At 40.5% G+C, this 22,956-nt stretch overlaps 1 protein-coding gene and 1 pseudogene across 5 annotated transcripts in view; both read left to right on the top strand.

Annotated features, from left to right (window-relative positions):
- Positions 1–22,956, top strand: part of Akap13 (A-kinase anchoring protein 13) — a 260,503-nt gene that overhangs the window by 23,422 nt on the left and 214,125 nt on the right. The gene's annotated exons all lie outside the window — the stretch shown is intronic.
- On the top strand, positions 967–1,590 carry LOC142837452 (small ribosomal subunit protein eS6-like; annotated as a pseudogene).

Here is a 22,956-nt window from a genome sequence, read left to right on the forward strand (position 1 = left end):
CTTTTTTTCCTGAGTTTTGAAAGTAAAATTTCAGACTTCTTATACATATGTGCTTCTTTAAAATTTTACTGTATCTTACAAGGTACCTGCAGAAGCTGTCTGATACCCTGGAACTCGAGATTCATATGGTGGTAAGCAACCGTGTGAATGCTGGGAACAAAGGTCCTCTGCAAGAGTAGCTATTGCTCTAAACTGCTGAGACAGCTTTCTAGCCCCTACTCTGATTCCTAATTATCTACCTATGCAAATACATAGTCAGAGCATTACCTGCATACAAAGAGTTATATGTTTAAAGAATATCGTGTCTTCAAAATTAGCTCTTTCCCATGTATGGTACAGCCCAATGCAAATAAGCTGCTTTTGAAGGGCCCAGCATCCTCATGAGTCCAGTTGCCATTCCATGGGACCTAGTGTTTATGCAGTGGCCACAGCTTCATTTTGCTTCTTTTAAGTGTGTAAGTTAGGAGCCAGCACTTCAGCATCTGTTTTAAGTGTTCTTTTTTTTTTTTAATTCTTTAAGTTTGTAGGATGCTGTTAGCACTGCCATTGACTAGTTTAATAAAATCATTCATTAGGAAGTGACATAGTTCTTTGTGGAAATGTAGCTATTTGGTTATTTTCCTGTATTTAAAAATTAACTCTTAAGCAGGTTAAAATGAAATAGACCAGTAGTATATAAAAAAATAACTGTGCTTAAGCTACATATTTTAAGAAATTCATAATTTTCCTTGGTAATGGAAATGGCATGGCTAAGACAGTTTTAGACTGAGAAGAAAACAATGAGAATTGATCAGACTGTAAGATAGCTAATTACATCCAGCAACTCACTTTTAGTACTGGTTATGTGCCAAGCATTATTCACATGTTGAAACTAAGAAATGGACCTGGTACTACTCAACTCACCCTTAAGAGTTTAATTAGAGGCCCTGTTTTCATGTCACCTCCTAGGCAGTCAGCTGTGTCAAGATGACACTGAGTATCTTCTTCCCTGCCCCTAGCTGTTAAAAACTCATTGAAGTGGGCCATGAATGCAAGCTTTGTATGTTGTATGAGAAGCACATGGCCACAGAAGTAGCTACTGATGCTCTGATGAAGAGTGGAAAGGTTATGTGGTCTGAATCAGTGGTGGGCATGACAAACAAGGTCTTCCCATGAAGCAAGGTACTGTGATCCACGGCAGAGTACACCTGCTGTTGAGTAAGGGGCATTTTTGTTATAGACCAAGGAGAACTAGAGAAAGGAAGTGCAAGTCTGTTCATGGATGCAGTGTGGATGCCAATCTGAGTGTTCTCATTTTGCCTATTGAGAACACTGAAGAAGATGTTGTCTGCCAATAATTGTCAGAAAGCCCTTAAAGAAGGTAAGAAGCATAGGACCAATGTGCCCAAGATTCAGCATCTTGTTATTCCACATGTCCTTCAACACAAATGCCCATGTATTGCTCTGAAGAAGTAATGAACTAAGTAAAACAAGGAGGGTTCTGCAGAACATGCTAAACTTTTGGACAAGAAAAAAGTCAAAGAAAAGCACCAGGAACAGATTTTTAAGAGATGTAGGTTATTCTAGCTGAGAGCTTATACTTTTAAATGAGTCCAGTCAAAAATAAATCTTTAAGGGTAACAAATAAATAATCATACCTTGAATCCTCCCCAAGAAGTTTAATTAGAATAAATTACACTGTTTTAAAGTCTGGAATTGAGAAGAAATGTTGAAATTAATGAGAAGAGTCAAAGTGTACTTTTTGTTGTTATTATGAAGACTGTTTGGTTTAGGTCTTAGTCCTGTAATGTTATAGGATTTTTGAAATTTTCAGGCTTATTTCTGTCCATTTAAAAATATATTACATGGCTGAGCAGAGAAATCTTCCAGCAGTTAAAAGCTAACCACTATGTAGATGCTGGGAATTGAAACTGGAGTCTTCTGGAAGATTAACCACTGCTCTTCACTGCTGAGCCATCTCTATTTCTTTTTCTTCATTTTCCTGAGTTCTTTTTCTAGTGGTTTCTCCAGTTTAATGGTCTATCCAGGAACTGTTTTCTGGTATAGAGAAGCCTGACTACTTCCATGCAGCATAGTAGATAATTTCTTGTGATTTTTTTTAATCAATGTGCAATTTTGCTTTTGTCTGATAAATGATAAAATTAGATGTGTGTAGTAAAGATGAGTGGCGAGCTGTGTTCCTGCCACTCGGCTCCCCGGCCGCCTGGCTAGCTTATACCCGAAATAATTACACAGAAACTGTATTCATTTAAACACTGCCCTGGCCCATTAGTTCTAGCCTCTTACTGGCTAACTCTCACATCTTGATTAACCCATTTCTTTTTTTTTTTAATTTATTTACTATGTACAGTGTTCAGCCTCCATGTATGCCTGCAGGCCAGAAGAGGGCACCAGATGTCAGTACAGATGGTTGGGAGCCACCATGTGGGTTGCTGGGAATTGAACTCAGGACCTATGGAAGAACAGTCAGTGCTCTTAACCTCTGAGCCATCTCTCCATACCCCTGATTAACCCATTTCTATTAATGTGTATCGCCACTTGACTGTGGATTACCAGCATGAGTCTAACCACCATCTGTCTTGGGTAGCAGAAGCATGGCATCAACCTGACTCTGATTCCTTTCTCCCAGCATTCTGTTCTGTCTACTCCGCCTGTCTAAGCTGCTGTCCTATCAAAAGGCCAAGGCAGATTCTTTATTAACCAATGAAAGTAACACATAGACAGAAGACCTTCCCACATCAGATGTGTGCTAAACAATTGCTGGAAAATAGAAATATGTGTTTATTATTGATTTGTGTGTCTTTTTTGCATAAACCTCTATGCAGGAGACCATGTAAAAAATTTTTGGGTGAAAAGAGTCTTTGAATGGGAGTGAGAAAGGTTTTAAGAAGCTGTGTTCTAGACCAGCAGTTTTCAGCCTATGGGTCACATCGGATATCCTGCATATCAGATAATTACATTAAGATTCATGACAGTAGCAAAATTACAGTTAAGAAGTATCAATGAAATAATTTTATGATTGGGGTCATCACAACACGAGGAACTATGTTAAAGGGTCGTAGCATTAGGAAGCCTGAGAACCATGTTCTAGACCAACAGTAGTTAGCGTTCTTCTTGGAGAAATTCACTTTATTTCCTAAACATTTGTGTTAAGGATGTTCCTTGCTAACATGATTTGGTGCTAGCCTCCTGGGAAAATGCCAGCTTTCGTTTGGCTCCCAAGAACTTACCATCCAGTTGAGGAGTTAAAATATACACAAATTTAAGAGAGTGAGAAGTGCCACAGGGCCAGAGAGCCATAAAATGAACCAACCATCCAGCACTCAAAGAAGCCACTGTCTGTTCAGAGGGGAAGGAAACACAAATGTGAATAGATATTATCAGGAGGCTCTGGTTCTCATCCTGGCAATGGGTGTTAATGTCCTGGGGAGATTTTTAACTCAGTCATTTTGGGGTGGGGCAAGAAGCTGGTTTCTGATCTGTGCTGTGGTTTATAACATAAAAAGAATCCTGTATTTTCTTCTCAGAAACAGGTTTTCTTTTTATTTCTACATATTCTGTTTCATTTTTGACATAAAAGTTGTATGTATTTATTCCTAGGGTCATATATAGTGTTGCCCTGGATGTGTACAGTATACAACATTCAAATCAGAGTAAACACATTTTCTCAGATAGTACCCTTGGTGATGAAGCCATTTAAAATCCTTTCATCCAACTTTTTAAAATCATACAGTACATAGTCGTGATCTGTATCTACCTTGCTGTGCAAGAGAACCTAGAACTTCTCTTATCTAACTGTGACCTAGTGCCCATGAACCAACCATCTCCATCTTTCCCTCATTCGAACCTTCCCCAGCTTCTGGTAACCACTTCTCTCCTCTCGGCTTTTGTGAGAACAGCGAATTCCACTTGTAGCTGAGGCGGCTTTTGTGGTATTCCTCCCCCCCCTCCCCCATACTATGCTCAGAAGTGGAAATATTGAACCAGTGGGAGGGGTTCGTTCTCATTCTTCTTACTTAGATTTGTTAATGTAATCTGTGACTAAGTTGGCAGACTTCCCAGTGTAGAAGTCAATTCAATCTCAACTGCAGTTAATTGTAGAACCTAGTGAAATAGGTTTCATTTATAATTGCTTGATTTGGACTAAAGTTTTACATTTAATAGCAGGGCCTCATCATATTCTGTTAAGCCTCATTAATTTGAAACCTGTAATGTAAATTTGTAGTTTATATTTGGAGGCATGCTGACTTAAAGTTTAATACTTAATAAAGCTGCCATTGTTTGTTTCAGTGTGCTAATTACATGCTTTAACAGTCATAGCAGAACAGACTTAACTTTGGGCGTTGTTTTACTGGCTCCTAGTTTCAAGCTAATACCTTCATTAAACTAGTAAATCTTCATGTTCATAAGCTTGTTACTAAATGATCTTTCTCCAGCAGTCAGATTAGTTGAGGTTGTAAACTGTAATTGTTGTAGTGAAATGTGCTGATATTTTCTCTTGAACTACAGAAAGAACATTTCTCATGTGAGAGGATTGTGAGTGGCTGTGGGTGGGTCTGTTTCTTAGCTCCATGGTGTAGCCATGGAGTCAGCCAGCTGTATATTTAGGCTGTCCTAAAGTGTAGTCATTGAAGGGATCCTGCGCATGTCTAAATTCTGTGTTACTACACACAATTTATGTTTTAAAATACTGTAGGTCGTGAGAAAGTCCAGTAAGTTGATAAAATTTCTGTTACCTGACCAAGCTGTAGTGTAAAGGGTAGAACTGCTTGTTATTTGTTCTGTTTGCAAAGACTCAGAGGAAGAGATGCCACTTGTTTATGATACAGATGAGAATTGGAATTATGGACGTGCTGTGTGTTGCTTAAAAAAATGACTAAATTTCATCCTAAGGCTGAGTTTAGGAGAGAGGTTTTCTGCACCCCCCACACATTGGGATTTTGTTTTACTATCAATTTTTTGTGATTCTTACAGTTGTACCCAACTTTTGTGTGTATTAGGTAGTAAGCTGTCTGCACTCATCTGTATCCTTGAGATAATTATGTTGGGTTTTTTTCGAGGAGGGGATTGAATATTACAATCAGATTAGTTCTGATTTCTTCCTTTCGTGAGAATATGCACTTTAGCCCAAGTACAATAGGAAACAGCCCTCTCTTCCAGTTACCTCAGTTCATGTTGACCTGATTCCTAGCAGCCTGACTTTATGGTTAATTTTGGCTACAGATTCCTGCCTACTTTTTATCTTCTCTAAAAACTTTATTTCTTTTCAGTGCAGGGGAAAATGTAAAGCATTACGTGTTTGTTCTGGATTATCTTTCCTCTTACTTTTAGAACCTTTGAGGTCTTCATTCCTTCCCCGGTCTTAAAGAAATGGTGGTTGCATCTGAGGCTAGATAAAAACATTTGTGTGTGTGCTCACACACTTGTGGCCTGGTGTGTAAATGATAAGAGAATGCACCGACTTCCCTTTGAGGGCATCACCCAGCAGTCCACTGACGATGAGAGTCTGCACTGGCTGCCTTAGTAATCTGGAAGAGTTCTAGATAAAGAACTCAGGGAGACCAGGGAAGACTTTGCTTTCTCCCATTAAGAAAATGTTTTATTATTAATGTGGTAGGGGGAGGAGAGAACAGAGCAGGGGTGGCTGTGTGCAGACAGTGCCAAAGTGAGCACAGTATGGCAGCCAAAGATTGGGAGTTGTCTGGTTCTTGGGATTGAACTCAAGTTGTCAGGCTTGTGTGGCAAGCGGCAAGCATTCTGTATTCAAAAGTTATTTTCCCATGGGGGTGGGGAGACAAAAACAATAAAACTTAGGTAGATTTAAAGCTCATCATAGCACTGGTTTTCACTCATTCTGCAAAATTGGACCTTGATTAGGCTAATATAAGGTGAGAAACCATTCACAATCTTACAGTGTTGCTCTGGTCTGAGTTTCAGTGTTTGCAAGCATACAGAAAACCATTGAGAGGCACTATTAACATGTCTTACTGTAGTTTTCTTTACTGTGCTTAGTAATGGTCACTGTAGTATTTTGAAAAATGGTGGACGATGTAGTTGCCCACTGTCTCTCCCCTTGCCACATCCATTATATAGGTAGATAATAAATAAAAGTTTGGAAAATATGTAAGACAGGTATGGTGCTCTAAACTTTTAATCCCAGCATTCCAGAAGGCAGAGGCAGGAGGATCTCTGAGATCAAGGCCAGCCTGGTCTACAGAGTAAGTTCTAGGACAGGCAGGGCTACATAGAAGGGCTCTTGTCTTAACCCCCCAAAACCAAATAAACAGAAAACCAAGAAACTAACACACACACACACACACACACACACACACACACACACACACACACACACACAATCTACAAAAGTATAACCAATAGTTAAATCTTGGAGAGAGAACATGATTGTTTTCTCTTACATAGTTGAGAAAATCAGGTGTTATTTGCATAATTTCTTTAACACTGATTCCATTTTACAAAGTTTTTTTTAAAATATATTAAGTGTGTGTTCTATTGGAGTGATCAGTTTAGATAGATATTTTTATTAGACAGTAAAGTTTCTCCCCTCCCACAAACAAACCACCAATTCAAATAATATTTCTTTACAGTAAAATAAAATTACTATTTACATGGTTGAATATTTGCTATTTTTGTTTATTTTGGTTTGGTTTTTTGAGACAGGGTTTCTCAGTATATCCCTGGTTGTCCTGGAACTCATTTTGTACACCAGTTTGGTCTTAAACTCAGAGATTTGCCTGCCTCTGCCTCCCGAGGACTGGGATTAAAGGCCTGCACCACCACCGCCTGGCAAATATTTGCCTTTTGTGGGGCACTCAGGACATTATGTACCCCAGGTTGGCCTAAGATGGGCTAAGTATCTGAAGATAACCTTGAACTTCTGGTGCTCCTGCATTGACCTCCTGTGTGTCACAGTTTTGGGATTAGTGTGGTGGAGCCCAGGATTTTCTGCATACTAGACAGGTACTTTGCCAGCTGAGCTGCTTCCCCAGATCACAAGTTTTAAGTACTCCCAGATGTCTAGTATATTATCTCATTACATTTTACCCACAGTTTATGAACATTTGTGTTTCATGTCTATTTTCTGAATAGGTAAGTTCTTGCTTTACTATATCTTTATCAACAATGGAAGTTTTGCTTTCTTACCCTGTCTTAATTTGTAGGTGTTTTGAAAAGATACCATCTCAGATGCAATGAGATTATGCATAATTTTAAAATGTTACTTTTATCTTGTCAGCCCATGGGCTCGTTAAAGAGTTTTGGCCTGAATCAAATTCTTAGAACCCCGATTATCCCTTATATTACTGGGTAAGCTTCATAAACATGGGTGAGTTTGTATTACATTAATGTGGTTTAATTAAGAAGAGGTTGTCAGTAAACTGAGCAAGGACTTTCCTGTGAAAGACATAGAATGCTCAAAATTCATTCTCTCTCTCTCTCTCTCTCTCTCTCTCTCTCTCTCTCTCTCTCTCTCTCTCTCTCTCTCTCTCTCTCTCTGCATGTGTGTGTGTTGTTTTGGTCTGTCATTAATGTATTTAGTAATTATATTAGCTAAACCAGTTTGCATCCAGAAGAACCAGTCAGGATGTCTGTGCCCGTTCCTTCCCTCAAAGCAAACACCTTGGTCTTCCTACTTTGACTTTTCTTTTGACCACAATCAGCAGGTTCCCAGCTGTGAAGGTTAGTGTTTAATGGCCAGCCTGGCAAAATCTAGAATCTTCTGGGAGAAGGGCCTTTGGGTATGCCTGAGGGGGATTTTCTTGATCACACTAATTGATGAGGAAAAATCCATTTTAAACTTTATTATAGGCCCTATCATTCATTCCCTGGACAGAATCCTGTGTCTTATAAAGGGGAAAGTGTGCTTAGTGCTAGCTTGCATACTTGCATTCTTCTGTTTCTTGATTAAATATTGTGTGCCCAGCCATGTTTGAGTTCCTGCTGCCTTAACTTCCCCACCCATAATAGAGTCTAGCCACAAGGGGCGTGATCTTGATACTGAAGAGCTAATGAAAAAATCATGTCAGCCTGGTCCTGTGCCTTCCCTCTCCCCTGCAGCTTACTCCTACTTTTGAATATGAATATTATGGTTCTCAGGTTGGTTTCTTGAACTCAGAGGCATAAGCTATCCTGTACTGTGTCCACCCAGGAAGATAGGTCTGTATATTTATATTGCCACAACTGGCTCTGGTGAACAATCTCATAGTTAAAGAGCTTTTTTCTTCATCAGTAAAATGTGTTCCTTTATTTAGCTTCCACAGATGAATTAATCTTGTGTCATCCACCCCGCCCCCAATTCGCCTTTGAGACCAGGGTCTTGATGTATAGTTCTAGCTGGCCTGGAACTTGTAATTTTGTTTCAGCACCAGAGTGTTAGGACTATATGCGTGAGCTAACATGTCCTGACTGAATATTTATTTAGGACAATCTTTATTTGAGATCAGTCAGGTATCACAGAGGGAGAGAGCAGAGTCTAAAGAGTTTCAAAAGATTTCACCACGGTCTGCTTTTTCAGAGTTACTTTTATCATATATGACATTTGAAGAAGTCCAGTTGAATCTTTTCCTAACCTATATATACCAAGGTAGTCATGACCATTTAGGAGCTAGGGATTGTTTGAGAATAACCTAATGTGATTGCATTTTCTTTTTGTAGATCGGAAGTGGTTGGGTAGATTGGGTCAGCATTTAAAAGCACTGGTTTCTCTTCCAGAGGACTTGGGTTTGATCCCCAGCATCAGTGTGGCTGATCACAATTACCTTGTAACTTTAGTTTCAGGGGATCTGATGCCCTCTTCTGGCCTCCACAGGCACCACTCACACATGTAGTGCACAGACATGTATACAGGCAAAACACCCACACACATAAAAATAAGTAAATGAAATAACAATTATGAGGTGATTTAAATCATGCAAGTAGGTTTAACCAAAGGTATTGCTTTATCAGTTGTAAGCACCAACTGTTTGACAAGAGAACCTGCACAATACATACTGAACCCCAAGGACAACGATCTGGTTTCTCTTCAGATTTTTGTGTTAATTAAAAAAAAAACAACAGAGAAATTGCTGAATTAAACTGCCAAAGTGGTTATGAATTTTACATTCCTACTATGAGTTCTATAAGCATTCTGTTTCTGCACACTTTTGTCTATTTCATTACAGCCACTAGTGGTGTTCAGCATTCTTCCTGTGTTCATTTGCCATTTTTCTCTAGTAAAGTGTCGTTAAATTTTGCTTATTAAATTCTGATCTTGTTTATTGAGTTATAAAATTTTTATATATTCTGAGGGAGCTTATGAGATGGTTCCTTGGATAAAGATGCTTGCTGCCAAGCCTGACACAATCAGAGTTCAAGTCCACATTGTGGAAGTGAGAACCAGTTCCACACAGGGTCCATGCCCTGCTTGTGCCTACATACACACCAAAAATGATTTATAAAAATTTAATGTAGTAAAAAATAATTCTTAATATATTGTGGATATGTCTTTCATATGATTTGAAATATTTTATCCTAGTCTATGGCTTGTTTTTATTTTCTTTAAAAAAAAACAAATTAATCTTCTGCGTATGAGTATTTTGACTGTGTGTTTGTACACTGCATGTATGCCGGGGACCCGCAGGGGCCAGTAGAGGGTCTCAGGTCCTCTAGAACTAGAACTTCAGGTGGTCATGAGATACCACCTGGGTTCTAGAACAGGGATATGATGTATTTGGTGTCTTAGATCCTCATCTTAGTGAAGATTTCAAAGTTTTCCCCATGTCTTTTCTCTAGAAGTATTAGTTTTTATGCTTATGCCTGTGATTTACATTTGTTTTAATTTTCAGCAGCTAAAGCACTGACCTCCACCCTGAGTCTGTCCATGCTTGGCAAGCACAGCACTAACTACTGAGCTATACCCACACCTTCAGTTCTTTTCTTAAAAGATGTGTATCTGCTTGTTCTGGCGCCACCTGCTGAAAAATCTCTTAAAAGATGCTTTTCTTTTGATCTGTATTATTCTGTTTTATATACACTGATCAGAAGGCTTCAGTTTTTCACTGAGTTGGGGAAGGAAGATGAGAGAGGGTTTGTCTTGGGTTTTGGCCTCATTACTCAAAGCACTTGTGTTACAGTTCTTTTAGCTTTGATGCTTTGCCTTTTCCAAGGGACCCACAGAGTCTTTTGTAAGCAAGGAGTCCAAACTTGGCTTTGTAAGAAGCTGCTCTGTTCCCCTCTCCACAAAAGGTGATTATGAAATCTTATTTTTACACACAGGGGTGGGTAAGCCTAGGGCAGTGGAAGCTGACTTGCTGAACATTAATGGTTCCAGTATGAGAGTGGTGAAAGCCTTAAAACATTTTTGTTCCAGCAGTAATTTTAGCTATATAAAGTAAAACATCCTTATTGTGGAAAGTCTTGGAGATTACCCAGAGTCTGAAGAACAAGTCTTTCTTCTTCCTCTATCATCGCCATGCTGTTTTGGCATAGCAGTAGTTGTGAGTTTTATGTGCTTGATATAGGTACAGATTTGGGGGTAATATGCTTTTGGGAAACAGTATTTGGGTTTTTGATGGATTTGGCTCTGTTTTCTTTCATTTCTTAGAAGATTTGGTGCTGGTACCTGACAGAAATTTACGGTGATATCAGGACTCGTGTTCCCAGGGCTCTCGGGACTATTACAATTACATTAGAAAAACATTAAAATTATTTCCATTTCTGCGCTTACTGCCTTCCCCCTTCTACAGACAGGTTTGAGTTAAATAACTTGCCTAATGTTTTTAAGCCAGTGTGGGACAGATCTGAAAACCAGGAGTAAAACTTGAACATTTTCTTTCTTTCTTTTTTCCTGTTTGAAAGACAGTGAAAGCAGAAAGGCTGAAGCAGTTCTCCTTTTCTTCCTGGCTCCTGCGGTTTCTTTGTGTCCTCTGCAGGAACTGGAGGCTTCTGGTTTGCCCGGTCCTGACCAGATTAGGGCTTGTTTCTCTTTCTGAGCTGTGCTCTCAGCACAGAGACCCCTTCCATGCCTCTAGCTTTGCTGATTACCGTTAGCTGAATAAGAAGAAAGGGCAGGTTGGATTTTTTAGTAAGGAACATTTTAAATTTTTTTTAAATGGGAAATAAAGTTATTTTCACATAATATATTGACGGTTCCTTCTCCCTCATCTCTTTCCAGATTCTCCCCACCTTCCTACTCCTTCATCCCCATGCATTCTATCTTTTAGGAAAACAGACAGGAAACAGAACAAAACAGATAAACAATAATAAAGCAGAATGAAAATGAACAAACAACAAAAAGAGCACAAGAAATACGTATACACGTAGATACACACACACTCATAAAAACACAAAACCAGAAGCTGTAATATACAAGGAAAAGACGAGTAAGTTAAAAAAAAAAAAAAAGCAAAGCCCAGACAAAACAATGAGTTGAAAAGAAAATCTCCAGTAAAAACCATTGAGTTCCTTTTGTATTGGCTGCTGTTGAGCATGGGGCCTGCCCTTAAGTGTGGTTTGTCTCCAATGAGACTCCCATGGAGAAAGGAATTTTTCCTTTGAGAGTGCTTGTTAATTGGAGATAGCTTCTTGACTGGGGATAGGAGCTCTTGTCCACAGCCCATCTTGGTGCTAGGACCCTGTCTGTTTGGGCCTGCGCAGACCCTCTGCATGCTGTCTCAGTCTCTGTGATGACTCTGGATGCCACTGTTTCCTTGGTTTCATTCACTCCCTCAGACTCTTAACAGTCTTCCTGCTGCCTCTTCCTCATCGTTCCCTGAGCCCTCAGAAGGAAACCAAATACTGGGTTAGGGATGGTAGCTTGTGTCCATTTCCCTCTCGGTGCTGGACCCCATCTGGCTTAGACCTGTACAGGCCATGTGTATGATGCCACAGTATCTGAATTCATGTGTGTATCAGTCCTATTGTGTCCAGAAGGCCTTGTTTTCCTTGGTGTCTTCCAGTCTTGACTGGCTCTTACAATGCTTCTTTCCACTTCTCTTCCACGGAGTTCCCGGAGTCCTAAGAGGAAGGACTTGAGATGAAGACATCCCATTCAGGACTTACTCTCTACACCTTGTCCAGTTGTGATTTCTGTATTTGCTACCACCTACTGCATCATCAGCTTCTCTGCCGATGACTGAGCGGCTATAGCAGAATGCTGTTACCACTCATTTTTATTGATATATTTTCTTAGCAGAACAGTAGTATTTGGCTTTCCAATAGATCCGTGATCTATCTAGTCTCAGATGCTTCGTCACTTGAGCTGTATCAGGCATTGGTTCCCTGTCATGGAGAGAGCCTTACGTCCAGTCAGACAGTGTGATTACTCTTAGAACTTTTATTTATTTATTTATTTATTTATTTATTTATTTATTTATTTATTTAGATTTTTCGAGACAGGGTTTCTCCGTAGCCTTTTTGGTTCCTGTCCTGGAACTAGCTCTTGTAGACCAGGCTGGCCTCAAACTCACAGAGATCCGCCTGCCTCTGCCTCCCGAGTGCTGGGATTAAAGGCGCGCGCCACCACTGCGCAGCACTCTTAGAACTTTTGTGCCAATATTGCACCAGTGTTTTATGCAGGCAGGACAGCATTGTAGAGCAGAGGTTTTGTAGCAGGGTTGGTTTCTCCTCTGTAGCTTGCAGAGTACTTTCCAGTACCATGAACACCAGTTAGTAAGAAGGTCCTAGTTAGGCACCAGCTTGTCTTCTCCGTGTTCAGTGAGATATATAGGTGTCATCTTCAGCAATAAGGCCTTATTATCAGTTTGTGGAGTACAACCAATAACCTTGGCAGTAGCCCGAATCGTTCGGGTGTTTCCATAGGACACCTTTGCCCTATAGCTCAATTAGTTATAACCTATTCCTGTCAAGGAGGTTTTGCTTGGTGGCGAAAAATATCTAGTTGGGGCTTTGTCTTCCTCATTATTTGATGATTTCATTTGGGTTTCTTTCATATATGTTTGCATGTTAAGCTTCTACTGTAGTAGGTTTCTGTAAGACCCCTCAATGGCCTTTAGTATTGCCAGCTGTTCCCCATATTCTCCCCCTTATCCTCTTTCCCTCCTCATTTAATCCTTCCTTTCTAGTCCCTCCCCCCATTTTTAATCTATCTATATATTCTATTTTCTTCCTTGGGAGATCCTTCCAATCCCCACTAGTTAAGTAAGGAACACTTGTTCAGTTGGATTGGTTTCATCAGCATTCCTGATTTATTAAGCATCATCTGAGGGTTTTGGCTGTTAGGATTCCTACCTATTTAAAAAGATCCTTTCATAGTCTGTTCCCATTCTTTATTGTTCATGATAGGATCAGAAATAAAGATGTGATGTGGTGTTCAGAGTGTCTGCTGAGGAGACAAGTATCTAAAGAGCCTCAGATCCTCTAACTGTGCTACGAAGGAAAGGGAGGAAGCAATGGGGATAGGTAGACAGAGATATTTATGATTCTGTAACTTCATTTTCCCTTCATTGAATCAGTATTTATGACTTTCAGGGCCTGCTCCAGAGCCAGAACTTTCCACTGACAGCTTGCTTGCTCAGCTTATCAAGTAGCACAGCTTATCATATGTTTGTTTATCTTGTTGTCATAGTATCCATCTTGAAAACAGAAAGGTGGTTGTGTTTGTATAGGAATCCACGGTTTTCCCCTCAGTTGACATTTGCTGGTAGAAATCTTTCTCAGTGATTCAGGCTAAGACTTGAGGCTGTGAGCACAAAGGGAGAGAGAGGGTATGTCTGGACTCTGGACAGTTAGAGAGTTCTTAATATTAACCCATTCTGTTAATCGCTAAACTTTTTTGTGTGGTGATTAGGTTCTTCCACTAAAGCTAGTTACTTGTTATGGGAATTGTATTTATTCCTGGCAGATATTCATGGACTGAATGATAGGATTTGGTCTACAATGGAGTGCTTCACTGGGACAGCAGGCCTATACAAACAGAATTTAAAAACACCTTACAGTGCTGGTTTTGTTACATTAGCAAAGATAGTTTATAAAATTCAAAGATGAAATCATAAAGATCAATTTTTTACTTTATTGCTAGTAAGTCTTTGACTTAGTTGCAGAAATAAACTCAAGTAAAATCACTACTTTGTGTTTTCTTTTCATATGTAGAGAAAGATGAAGGAAACATTTGCTGATTTGGTAAATTGTCAGTATACAAAATATAATGTCCTCTGGGTGGCGTCGGCACACGCCTTTAATTCCAGCACTCGGGAGGCAGAGGCAGGCGGATCTCTGTGAGTTCGAGGCCAGCCTGGGCTACAAGAGTTAGATCCAGGACAGGTTCCAAAGCCACAGAGAAACCCTGTCTTAAAAAACCAAACCAAACCAAACAAAAAATATATAATGTCCTTAGAATGTGTAAGGAGAGCTACAAATCAGTATTAAGAATGGGATTATATACACTTCAGTTAGAATTTAAGTGAGGTTAGAGTCAGGTCTCCAGCTCTGTTTGTGGTAGTGATGCTGTTCTCTTTGACCTTCTACTTTTTGGACCTTTTGCTTCTTGGACTGTTTCTTCCCAGCCTCTTTACCCTCGGGTATCCACTTACTGTAGAAGTTCTCTTCATTTGATACATTAACACAGCTGACTGATTCTTCTTTACTGTCTTGAGATATTATTTAAGGTGTTTTAAACATTAAAACATCTGTTTTAATGGTGCAAAGATGCATTTCTTATGTTGCATTTGTTTAACTCTGAAGCTGTGATTCTTTGCCTGATGGTCTAATAAGGAGCTGAACGGCCAGTAGCGAGGCAGGACAAAGGATAGACGGGGCTGGCAGGCAGAGAAAATAAGTAGGAGGAGAAATCTGGGAGGAGGAGGAGAAGAAGGAACAAGATAGAAAAAAGAGGAGAGGAGGACATCAGGGGCCAGCTACACAGCAAACTTCATAGAAAGAAATAAAGAACAGTATACAGAAATAGAGAAAGATGAAAGCCCAGGGGCAAAAGATAGATGGGATAATTTAAGATAAGAAAAGCTGGCTAGAAACAAGGCAAGCTAAGGCCGGGTATTTATAAAAAAAGACGAAGACTCCATGTGTATTTATTTGGGAACTGGGTGACAGACTCCCAGAATAGCCAAAGAGTGAAAAACCAACAGCAGCATTTTGGCGTTCCAACGTGGGGCTAGAGTAAAAGAAAATCGGACACTCTGCAGCTGAGGAAAGGAAGACAGAAGTGTCATGGGTCATGCGCTGGCTTTCCATTTAATGTTTTTTCTCAGAATGTGTTCCCGTCTTTCCTCCCATCCTATATGTGCTTACTCAAAGCCCCACTTCTGATCTGTGATAAGCAAGAGGAGGTTATCTGAGCAAAACCAGTTCTTTGGAATGAACCTCATTTAGGGTTATCTCAAATTCCTAAAGATGCTGGGTTACTCTAATGAATACTGACTTACTACACTTTGTGGGCGATGTGTTTGAAGCCTTCTCAGTAGCCGGGAAAATAGCTTGCTCCTTACCGTTGGCAGTCTTCATCTCTGATCCTGTCTAGAGTACCCAGTGAGCTCAAGGCTGTGGTGGCATTCTTGAGAGCCAGCACTGAGAAAACTGGATGATTTAGATACTTTGATTTAGGGACATTCTAATTTAGAGACTTTGAAAAAGAAACGTGATTCAGCTTAGGATTCTTACTAATCATTGATTCAGAAATAATTTAACCAGGAAATTTGGTTTCTTAAAATGTTACTTAATTTTATTCTTTTCTCCTGGATGTAGTTTATGGGGCATTTTGCTCTTGATGAACATTCATTTAATTACGTTTTTCTTTGGACTTTCTTAGTGTTGTCACTTAGCCTATATTATACCATTTACTTAGAGATTGACTTGGAGGAGGGGAAGATACCAACAGGGATGGAGAGAGCCAGTGGTTATTCATGTTTGTCCTGTTGTAGTGATGTGGTGCTTGGAAGCTCCTCCTTCTCTTGTCTTAGTTGGTGATGGCCTGATGCTGGGAGTTGTGGGGGCGGCAGGAATTTAAAATCCAGATAGTAAGTAATGTGAGGTATATACATAGGAGAAAACACTGGGTCCTTGGAAGGATTTGAGAAGGAATTGCTGCTCATACCTGAACTGTGGTGGATTTGAACCTTGTGATTAGGTAGAGGAGTAGATGGATGTACTTGGAGTTTGGGAGAACAGTAGGGAAGCTATGGTATAGGGGACAGGACAACATGAAGACCAGGACAGTATGGTTAGATAAATAGCCAAAGTTAATCTCTTTAATAGTCACAGCTGTTTCTTCAGCTCAAGCATGATCAGCACACACCCAGATTCTTTGCCTAAGTATCATGAACAAATTGCTTTTATCCCAGTTTTTGACGCTGTCCTCATTCTTGATGAACCAGGCTTCTACTGTCTGCATTTCTCTGTGCATTTTTATCCAAGCTCCCCACAGGATCAGCCCATTAAGTTGTAACTACAGCATCCAATGGCTTTTCCAGCCTAAATTCCAAGCTCTTTCACGTAATAATCGAAAGCAGCCACATGGTCAGGGTTATGACAACAGTGACCCTGCTTCCTCAGTACCAGTTTATGATGTGATTTCATTTCCGATGCAGTGACAAAATACCTGGAAAAGAAAAAGCAGCTTAGGGAGAAAAGTGTCATTCAGCCTGGACTTCCAGGTTTCAGTCAGAGGAAGTCGGGGTGGCAGGAACTTGGAGCAGCAGGTCTTGTCATATCTACAGCCAAGGTCAGAGAACAAACGAATGTACGCACGCCTAGTGCTCAACTTGACGTCTATCCTCTGACACAGTCCAGGGCCCAAAGCCAAGGGATGGTGCTGCCCATTGTGGCCTGTGTCCTCCCAGATCGGCTAATAATCAGACATGTTCATAGGCCTGAACTAGACAGTTCTTCTTGAGCCTCTCTTACCAGGCAGTTTTAGGTTGTGTCAAGTTGACCTTTAGAGCTAACCATCAGTGTGTATCTGGCTGGACAGAACAGCCATACTTGAAGATTGAAGGCTGAGAAGTAGAAAAGAGAAGAGAAGAGTATAGACTGATAATATCTGGTCAGCTGGCCTTAAATTGGATCCCGAATTAGATAGAGATAATAGAAATACTCTGTTATAGACCAAGGCAGTAGTCATACCCTTGGAAATACAAACCAGAGAAATGAGGTGTATCCTTCCCCACACCTTTTTATGGAACAAAGCCAGTGCCGAATAAATTCATGAGAAGACTTGGATATAAGACTCTGATTTCTTTCAGTTTTGATGTGCAGTTTAACAAGGTTTTTCTCTTGTTGTCATTTGTTTCCCCATCCTTACCCCCTTTTTGTTTTTAGTTTTCTCTCAAGATTGAATTCTTCAATGTATCCTCTATTGGCCTTGAACTCAGAACCCTTCTTCCTCTGCTTCTTAAGTGCTGGGATTTTAGTGTGCACCATCAAGCATAGTTTGAAAATGATAGAACTTCTTTATTTACTCTCAGTAATTTTTTGACTTGTTCATTGATTGATTTTGAGTTAAGGTCTCTCACTATGTAGCCCTGACTGTCCTGGCACTCATGTAGATCAGGCTGTCCTAAAACTCACAGAGATCCTCTTGCCTCTGCCTCTTTTAAGTGCTGAAATTAAAGACATATGTCACTACTCCCAGCTTTAAAATTATTATTACTACTAGTATCACTACTAATATTGTTATTAGATAAACAGTCTCTACTATGTAGCCTTGGCTATGTTGGAATTCATTTTGTAGGCCAGGCATACTTAAACTCAAGAGATCTGTCTGCCTCTGTCTCCCTGGTACTGAGATTGATGGCACGTGCACTGCCTTGCCCAGCTGCTTTATATTTATTTACTGTTGGTTTTTTTTCTCTTTGTGACAGAGTATCATTGTGTAGCCCAGGTTGACTTCAGAGTTTTGATCTCCCTCCTTAACATTCTGAGTACCTGGATTACAGTTGTTTACCATGATGCCTGGCATGCTGTTTTGTTGTTTTGTTTTTGTTAATCTTTTTATTAGGTAGCTCTTTGTATGTGTTATGAGTGTGTGTGCACGCACTCACGCGTGCATGTACCTATGCCAGTGCTTGTGCCTGTGGAGGCCAGAAGTCAATGTTAAATGTCTTCTATCATTTTCTTATTTTAATCTATTTTTAAAGATTTATTTTTTTGTTTGAGTTATGTGTATGTGGGTAAGCACACACGGGAGTGAGGGTGCTTCTGGAGGCCAGAGATATCATATCCCCTGGAGCTGGAGCCACCCAGTGTTAGGTGGGCTCTGTGAACAGGAATAGGTTCTCTGGAAGATCCACAAACACTCTTCACCATTGGGCCATCTCTTCAGCCCCCCACCTTGTGGTTTGGGGGACAGAATCTTTTCACTGAATCTGGAGCTCACCGATTGGTAAACTTTGACCAGCAAGCTCCGTGGATCTGCTTGTCTCCCTTTCCTAGTACTAGGGTTACAGTGTATGCTGCCATGCTGGCTTTTATGTTGGGATTGGGGAGTCTGAATTCAGGTCTGCATGCTTGCTGAGCTGTTTCTCCAACCCCATGTTTTTATTTTTAAGAGCAGAATTAGTGTTATTACTCTAAGATAAGAATCCTTCAGTAAAACAAAAAGGATGTGGACCCTTGGTTTGATTTGTATTCTTTTCTTTTAAAACAAGTTGGTGCTGGAGAGGTGACTCAGCTGTTTAGGACAGTTACTGCCTCTGCAGAGGACCTGAGCTTGCTTCCTAGCATCCATGCCAAGTGACTTACCACAGCCTGCAGCTCCAGTTCCCTGCCTCTAAGCACTGAGGGAATGTGCCCCAACTAATAATTAAAATGAATAAAAACACAGCTGTAAGATAGAATTCATACACTATATTAGTCAAGGTTCTCTAGAGGAACAGAACCGATAGAATGAACGTAAAGGGGGTTTATGGGAGTGGTCACAGGCTGAGGTCCAGCTAGCTCAACAATGACTGTCTGCCACTGGAAGGTTCAAAAATCCAGTAGCTGTTGAGTCCCACGAGCCAGGATGTCTCAGCTGGTCTTCAGTATACACCAGAATCCCAAAGAAGTAGGCTTTAATGCCAGAGAAGGAATGGACTTGCTAGTAAGAGGCAGACCAAGCAGGCAAAGAACAAAAAGCTTCCCTCTTCCACATCCTTTATATGGACTGTCAGCAGAAGGTGTGGCCCAGATTAAAGTGGGTCTTCCCACTTCAGATGATTAACTAAGAAAAAATTCCTCACAGGTTGCCCTGCCATTGGGTTTTAGTTAATTCCAGATGTATTTAGGGTTTTAGTTAATTCCAGATTACTTAAGTTGACAACCAAAAATAGCCATCATACATACCATATACTACACCCACTTAAGGTATACTGTTTATAACCCCATAGCTTTCGAATGTACTGTACACAGCTGAGCAAATCATGACCACTTTTAGAAGATTTTCGTCATCTTCAGAAGAAAAGTTGTACTGCTTAGCTATCATTTTGACCTAACACTTAACTTTTTTGCCATGAGTAACTCATTTAATCTCTCTGTTTAGTTCACTTTTCTTCTTAAACATTTCTTTTTGTTTGTTTGTTTCTTGCTTTGAGACAGTATCGTGTCTCAGGCTGGCTTTGAACTTGCTATGTAGCTGTGGATGATCTTGAAAACTTGTGAGACTGTACCACCTCTACTTTCCTGAATACATGCTAGCGTTATAGATGGGTAGTATATCAGTGCTCATGGTTTATTTGGTGCTGGATACATGCTAGCATTATAGATGGGTAGTGTATCAGTGCTGGTGGTTTATTTGGTGCTGGATAAATGCTAGTGTTATAGATGGGTAGTATATCAGTGCTCGTGGTTTATTTGGTGCTGGGAGTTAGACTGTAGGCCTTGTGCATGCTAGGTGAGTTTTCTATCAACTGAGCTACATACCCAGCTCCTTGTTTCATTTCTTTTTTAGTTTATTTTTAAATTTATTTTATATTCATGGGTACTTTGTGTGCATGTGAACACCACTTGCCCTTGGTGCCCATGGAGGTAAGAAGAGGTCATTGGATTCCCTTGACCTAGACTTAAAGTTATGAGCCATCATGTGGGTGATGGGAATGAACCTGAGTCCTTGGATAGAGCAGCCAGTGCCCTTAATTGCTGAGCCATGTTTCCAGTTCCTTGTTTCATTTAACAACCCAGCATACAATTGAATCAGATTACCTCACTTCCTTGATACCTCAGCAAATGATGGCTAGTGGGGTTGATCTCTCTCCTCTCTCTCTCTCTCTCTCTCTCTCTCTCTCTCTCTCTCTCTCTCTCTCTCTCTCTCTGTGTGTGTGTGTGTGTATACACTTTAAGATATATTTCTGTCAGTTGCTTGTTTTGACAGTACAGGATCATGTGTATTAATATTCAATTTCAACTTGGTATAGTTTGCCTTCTCATGTATATCTTGTACATATCCATTTAGACTTCATGTGTCTCTGAGCTTCAGTGCCCTGTCTTACTTTGGATATGATAGGCAAGCACTGAATCATCTTTTCAAGATAGTAGTATGGTCAGATAACTGCATATAGTTGTCTTGTTCGTCTTATTTTACTCACTGTCCTACTTTCTTCTGTTGCTGTGTAAATACCATGACAAGAGTAAACTATGGCCGGGCGGTGGTGGCGCACGCCTTTAATCCCAGCACTCGGGAGGCAGAGGCAGGCGGATCTCTGTGAGTTCGAGACCAGCCTGGTCTACAGAGCTAGTTCCAGGACAGGCTCCAAAGCCACAGAGAAACCCTGTCTCGAAAAACAAAAAACAACAACAACAAAAAAACAACAACAACAAAAAAGAGTAAACTATGGAGAAAGGGTGTGTTTGACTCGCAGTTCCAAGTCACAGTCCACCATGGCAGGCAAGAAGCAGAGAGGGACACCTGCTACTGCTCAGTTCCCTTTCTCCACTTTCACAGTCTAGGGTGCTAGCCAGGGAACGGTGCCGCCCCCATGCGGGAGCTTTTCCACCTTAACGGAGAGTACCCTTTCCAGGAACTGACAGCACCAATTACATCTTATTTTCTTATGGTGGTGAGGATCCTGCGCAGGGCCCCACACGTGGCAAGCAAGTGCTGCCCATAGAGCTCCGTCATAATCCCTTGTCATTCTGTCATTAGATCGGTCAGGTCATTGTTCAATATATACCTTCCTAAGAACTGGACAGAAGCTAGGAGGAGAGGCACACAGGTTTAGTTCCAGCACTAGCAGAGGCAGGTGAATCTCTCTGAGTTCTAGGCCAGCTTGGTCTACATAGGAGGTTTCAGGCTAGCCAGGGCTACATAAAGAGACATTGTCTCAAGAGCAAAACAAATGAATAAACAGAAGGACTAGACAAATTTAAGGTGAGGAATTCATTTTGCTCCTTAAATTTTTTTTTCTTCTTGAGACAGGATCTCCGTATGTAGTTCTGGCTGGCCTGGAGTCACTAGATAGACTAAACTGGCTTCAAACTCATAGAGATCTGCCTGCTTCTGCCTCTTGAGTGTCACTTTGCTTTTTATCTTAGTTAGCTAAAGGCTTAGAAAGGACCAGTAAATCATTTTCATTGCTTATGAAAAGCGTTATAGGGTTGAAGATGGTAATACTGGGAATGGAAACATATCTCCCCCCCCCCCCGCCCGGTTTACATTGCTTTCCTGATTTTCTAGAAGAATCTAGGTATTTCCCCACAAGGACACTCAGATTGAGAAAAGAGGCTTTACGTCTTCTAACGTTCTACTCATACCGTTTTGAGCATTCATTTTCCCTGTAAGCAGAGTCAGAGCTGTGCAATTTCTTAGTTGCTTGGATGAATGCAGTAGGCATTTTGGTTAAACTTACCTGTTTTGATTTGGAGGTGACTATTAATAAAATGTTGGTGATTGAAAACTGATCCTGACCACTCCTTTATTACACATGAGGGCCTAAGAATGTGTAACTCACTGCTCTTAGTTCCTGATACTGCTCAGGCCGACAGCTTTCCCAACAGTGAGCCTCCTCGGTGCTTGCTAAGTTATTGGCTTTGAGTTCTTGTTGTACTTCTGAACTCCTCCTAAAAAGCCATGTGGTTATCAGTCCAGGGAGTCCATTGAAAACAGTAAAAACCCACACTTTATTACCCATTATGTGTCAAACTGTGCATTCTGCTAACGGTTTCTTGTTTATTCCTCCATTAATGACAAGGGTACAATCCCTTTTCAGTTGGCTGGGCACTTGATGCTTAAAGAGAGGTTTAAAAAATATCCTATAGCTTACAAACATAATTTATAGTTTCTGAATTTTTATCAGCTTTTAAAAGTTATTTATCTAAAAAGTATACATATGATTCTAATTTAGGCTCTTTTTTTTTTTAATCTCCAAAATGAGGTAGGTTTTTGTTTGCTTGCTTGGTTTTTTTCCTCTTTATGGGGTAGTTTTTTCTTTTTTCAAGCAGGAGTTTGAACTCACTCTTTTGCCTCCGGAACCTGGATGTGCTGGGGTTATGTTCTGTTTCATATGCTATTTTGTCAAGTGCTTTGGAGGATAAGAAATGAGAGAAAATCTGAATGTTGTTTCATGCCGTTATTCCTGGCACTTGGGAGGCAGACGGCAGAGGCAGGAGGAGCTCTGTGAGTTGGAGGCCAGCCAGGCCTATACAGTGACACTGTCTAAAAACAAGCAAACTAGTAATTAAATACAAAGTAAATAAAATGGGCCTGGAAGAACCTTTTAAAAAGCAAGGGTGGAGGAAGCCGATGAGGATTATTTTAGAGGATTTTGCCTTTCTTCATGGAGGCTGTATGCTTGTCCTGTCCAGCAGAGTGGCGAGGTAGAATTGTAATAGAAGGTACATAGGGGTCTTTTGTCTTACCACCACCGTGTCTTCTGTGTGGTTGTGACATTTGACTCTTCAGAGAGGGCTGTGTGCCCCTGCTTCAAGCCCTTTGTACGCATCTGATGTGTGTAACAAACCACATCATTTGCTTTTATTTTAGGCACTTGGTGTACTATGACTTTTTCCTTTTATAGAACT

Source organism: Microtus pennsylvanicus, chromosome 18 (genome assembly GCF_037038515.1).
Source record: "Microtus pennsylvanicus isolate mMicPen1 chromosome 18, mMicPen1.hap1, whole genome shotgun sequence".
Classification (NCBI taxonomy): domain Eukaryota; kingdom Metazoa; phylum Chordata; class Mammalia; order Rodentia; family Cricetidae; genus Microtus; species Microtus pennsylvanicus.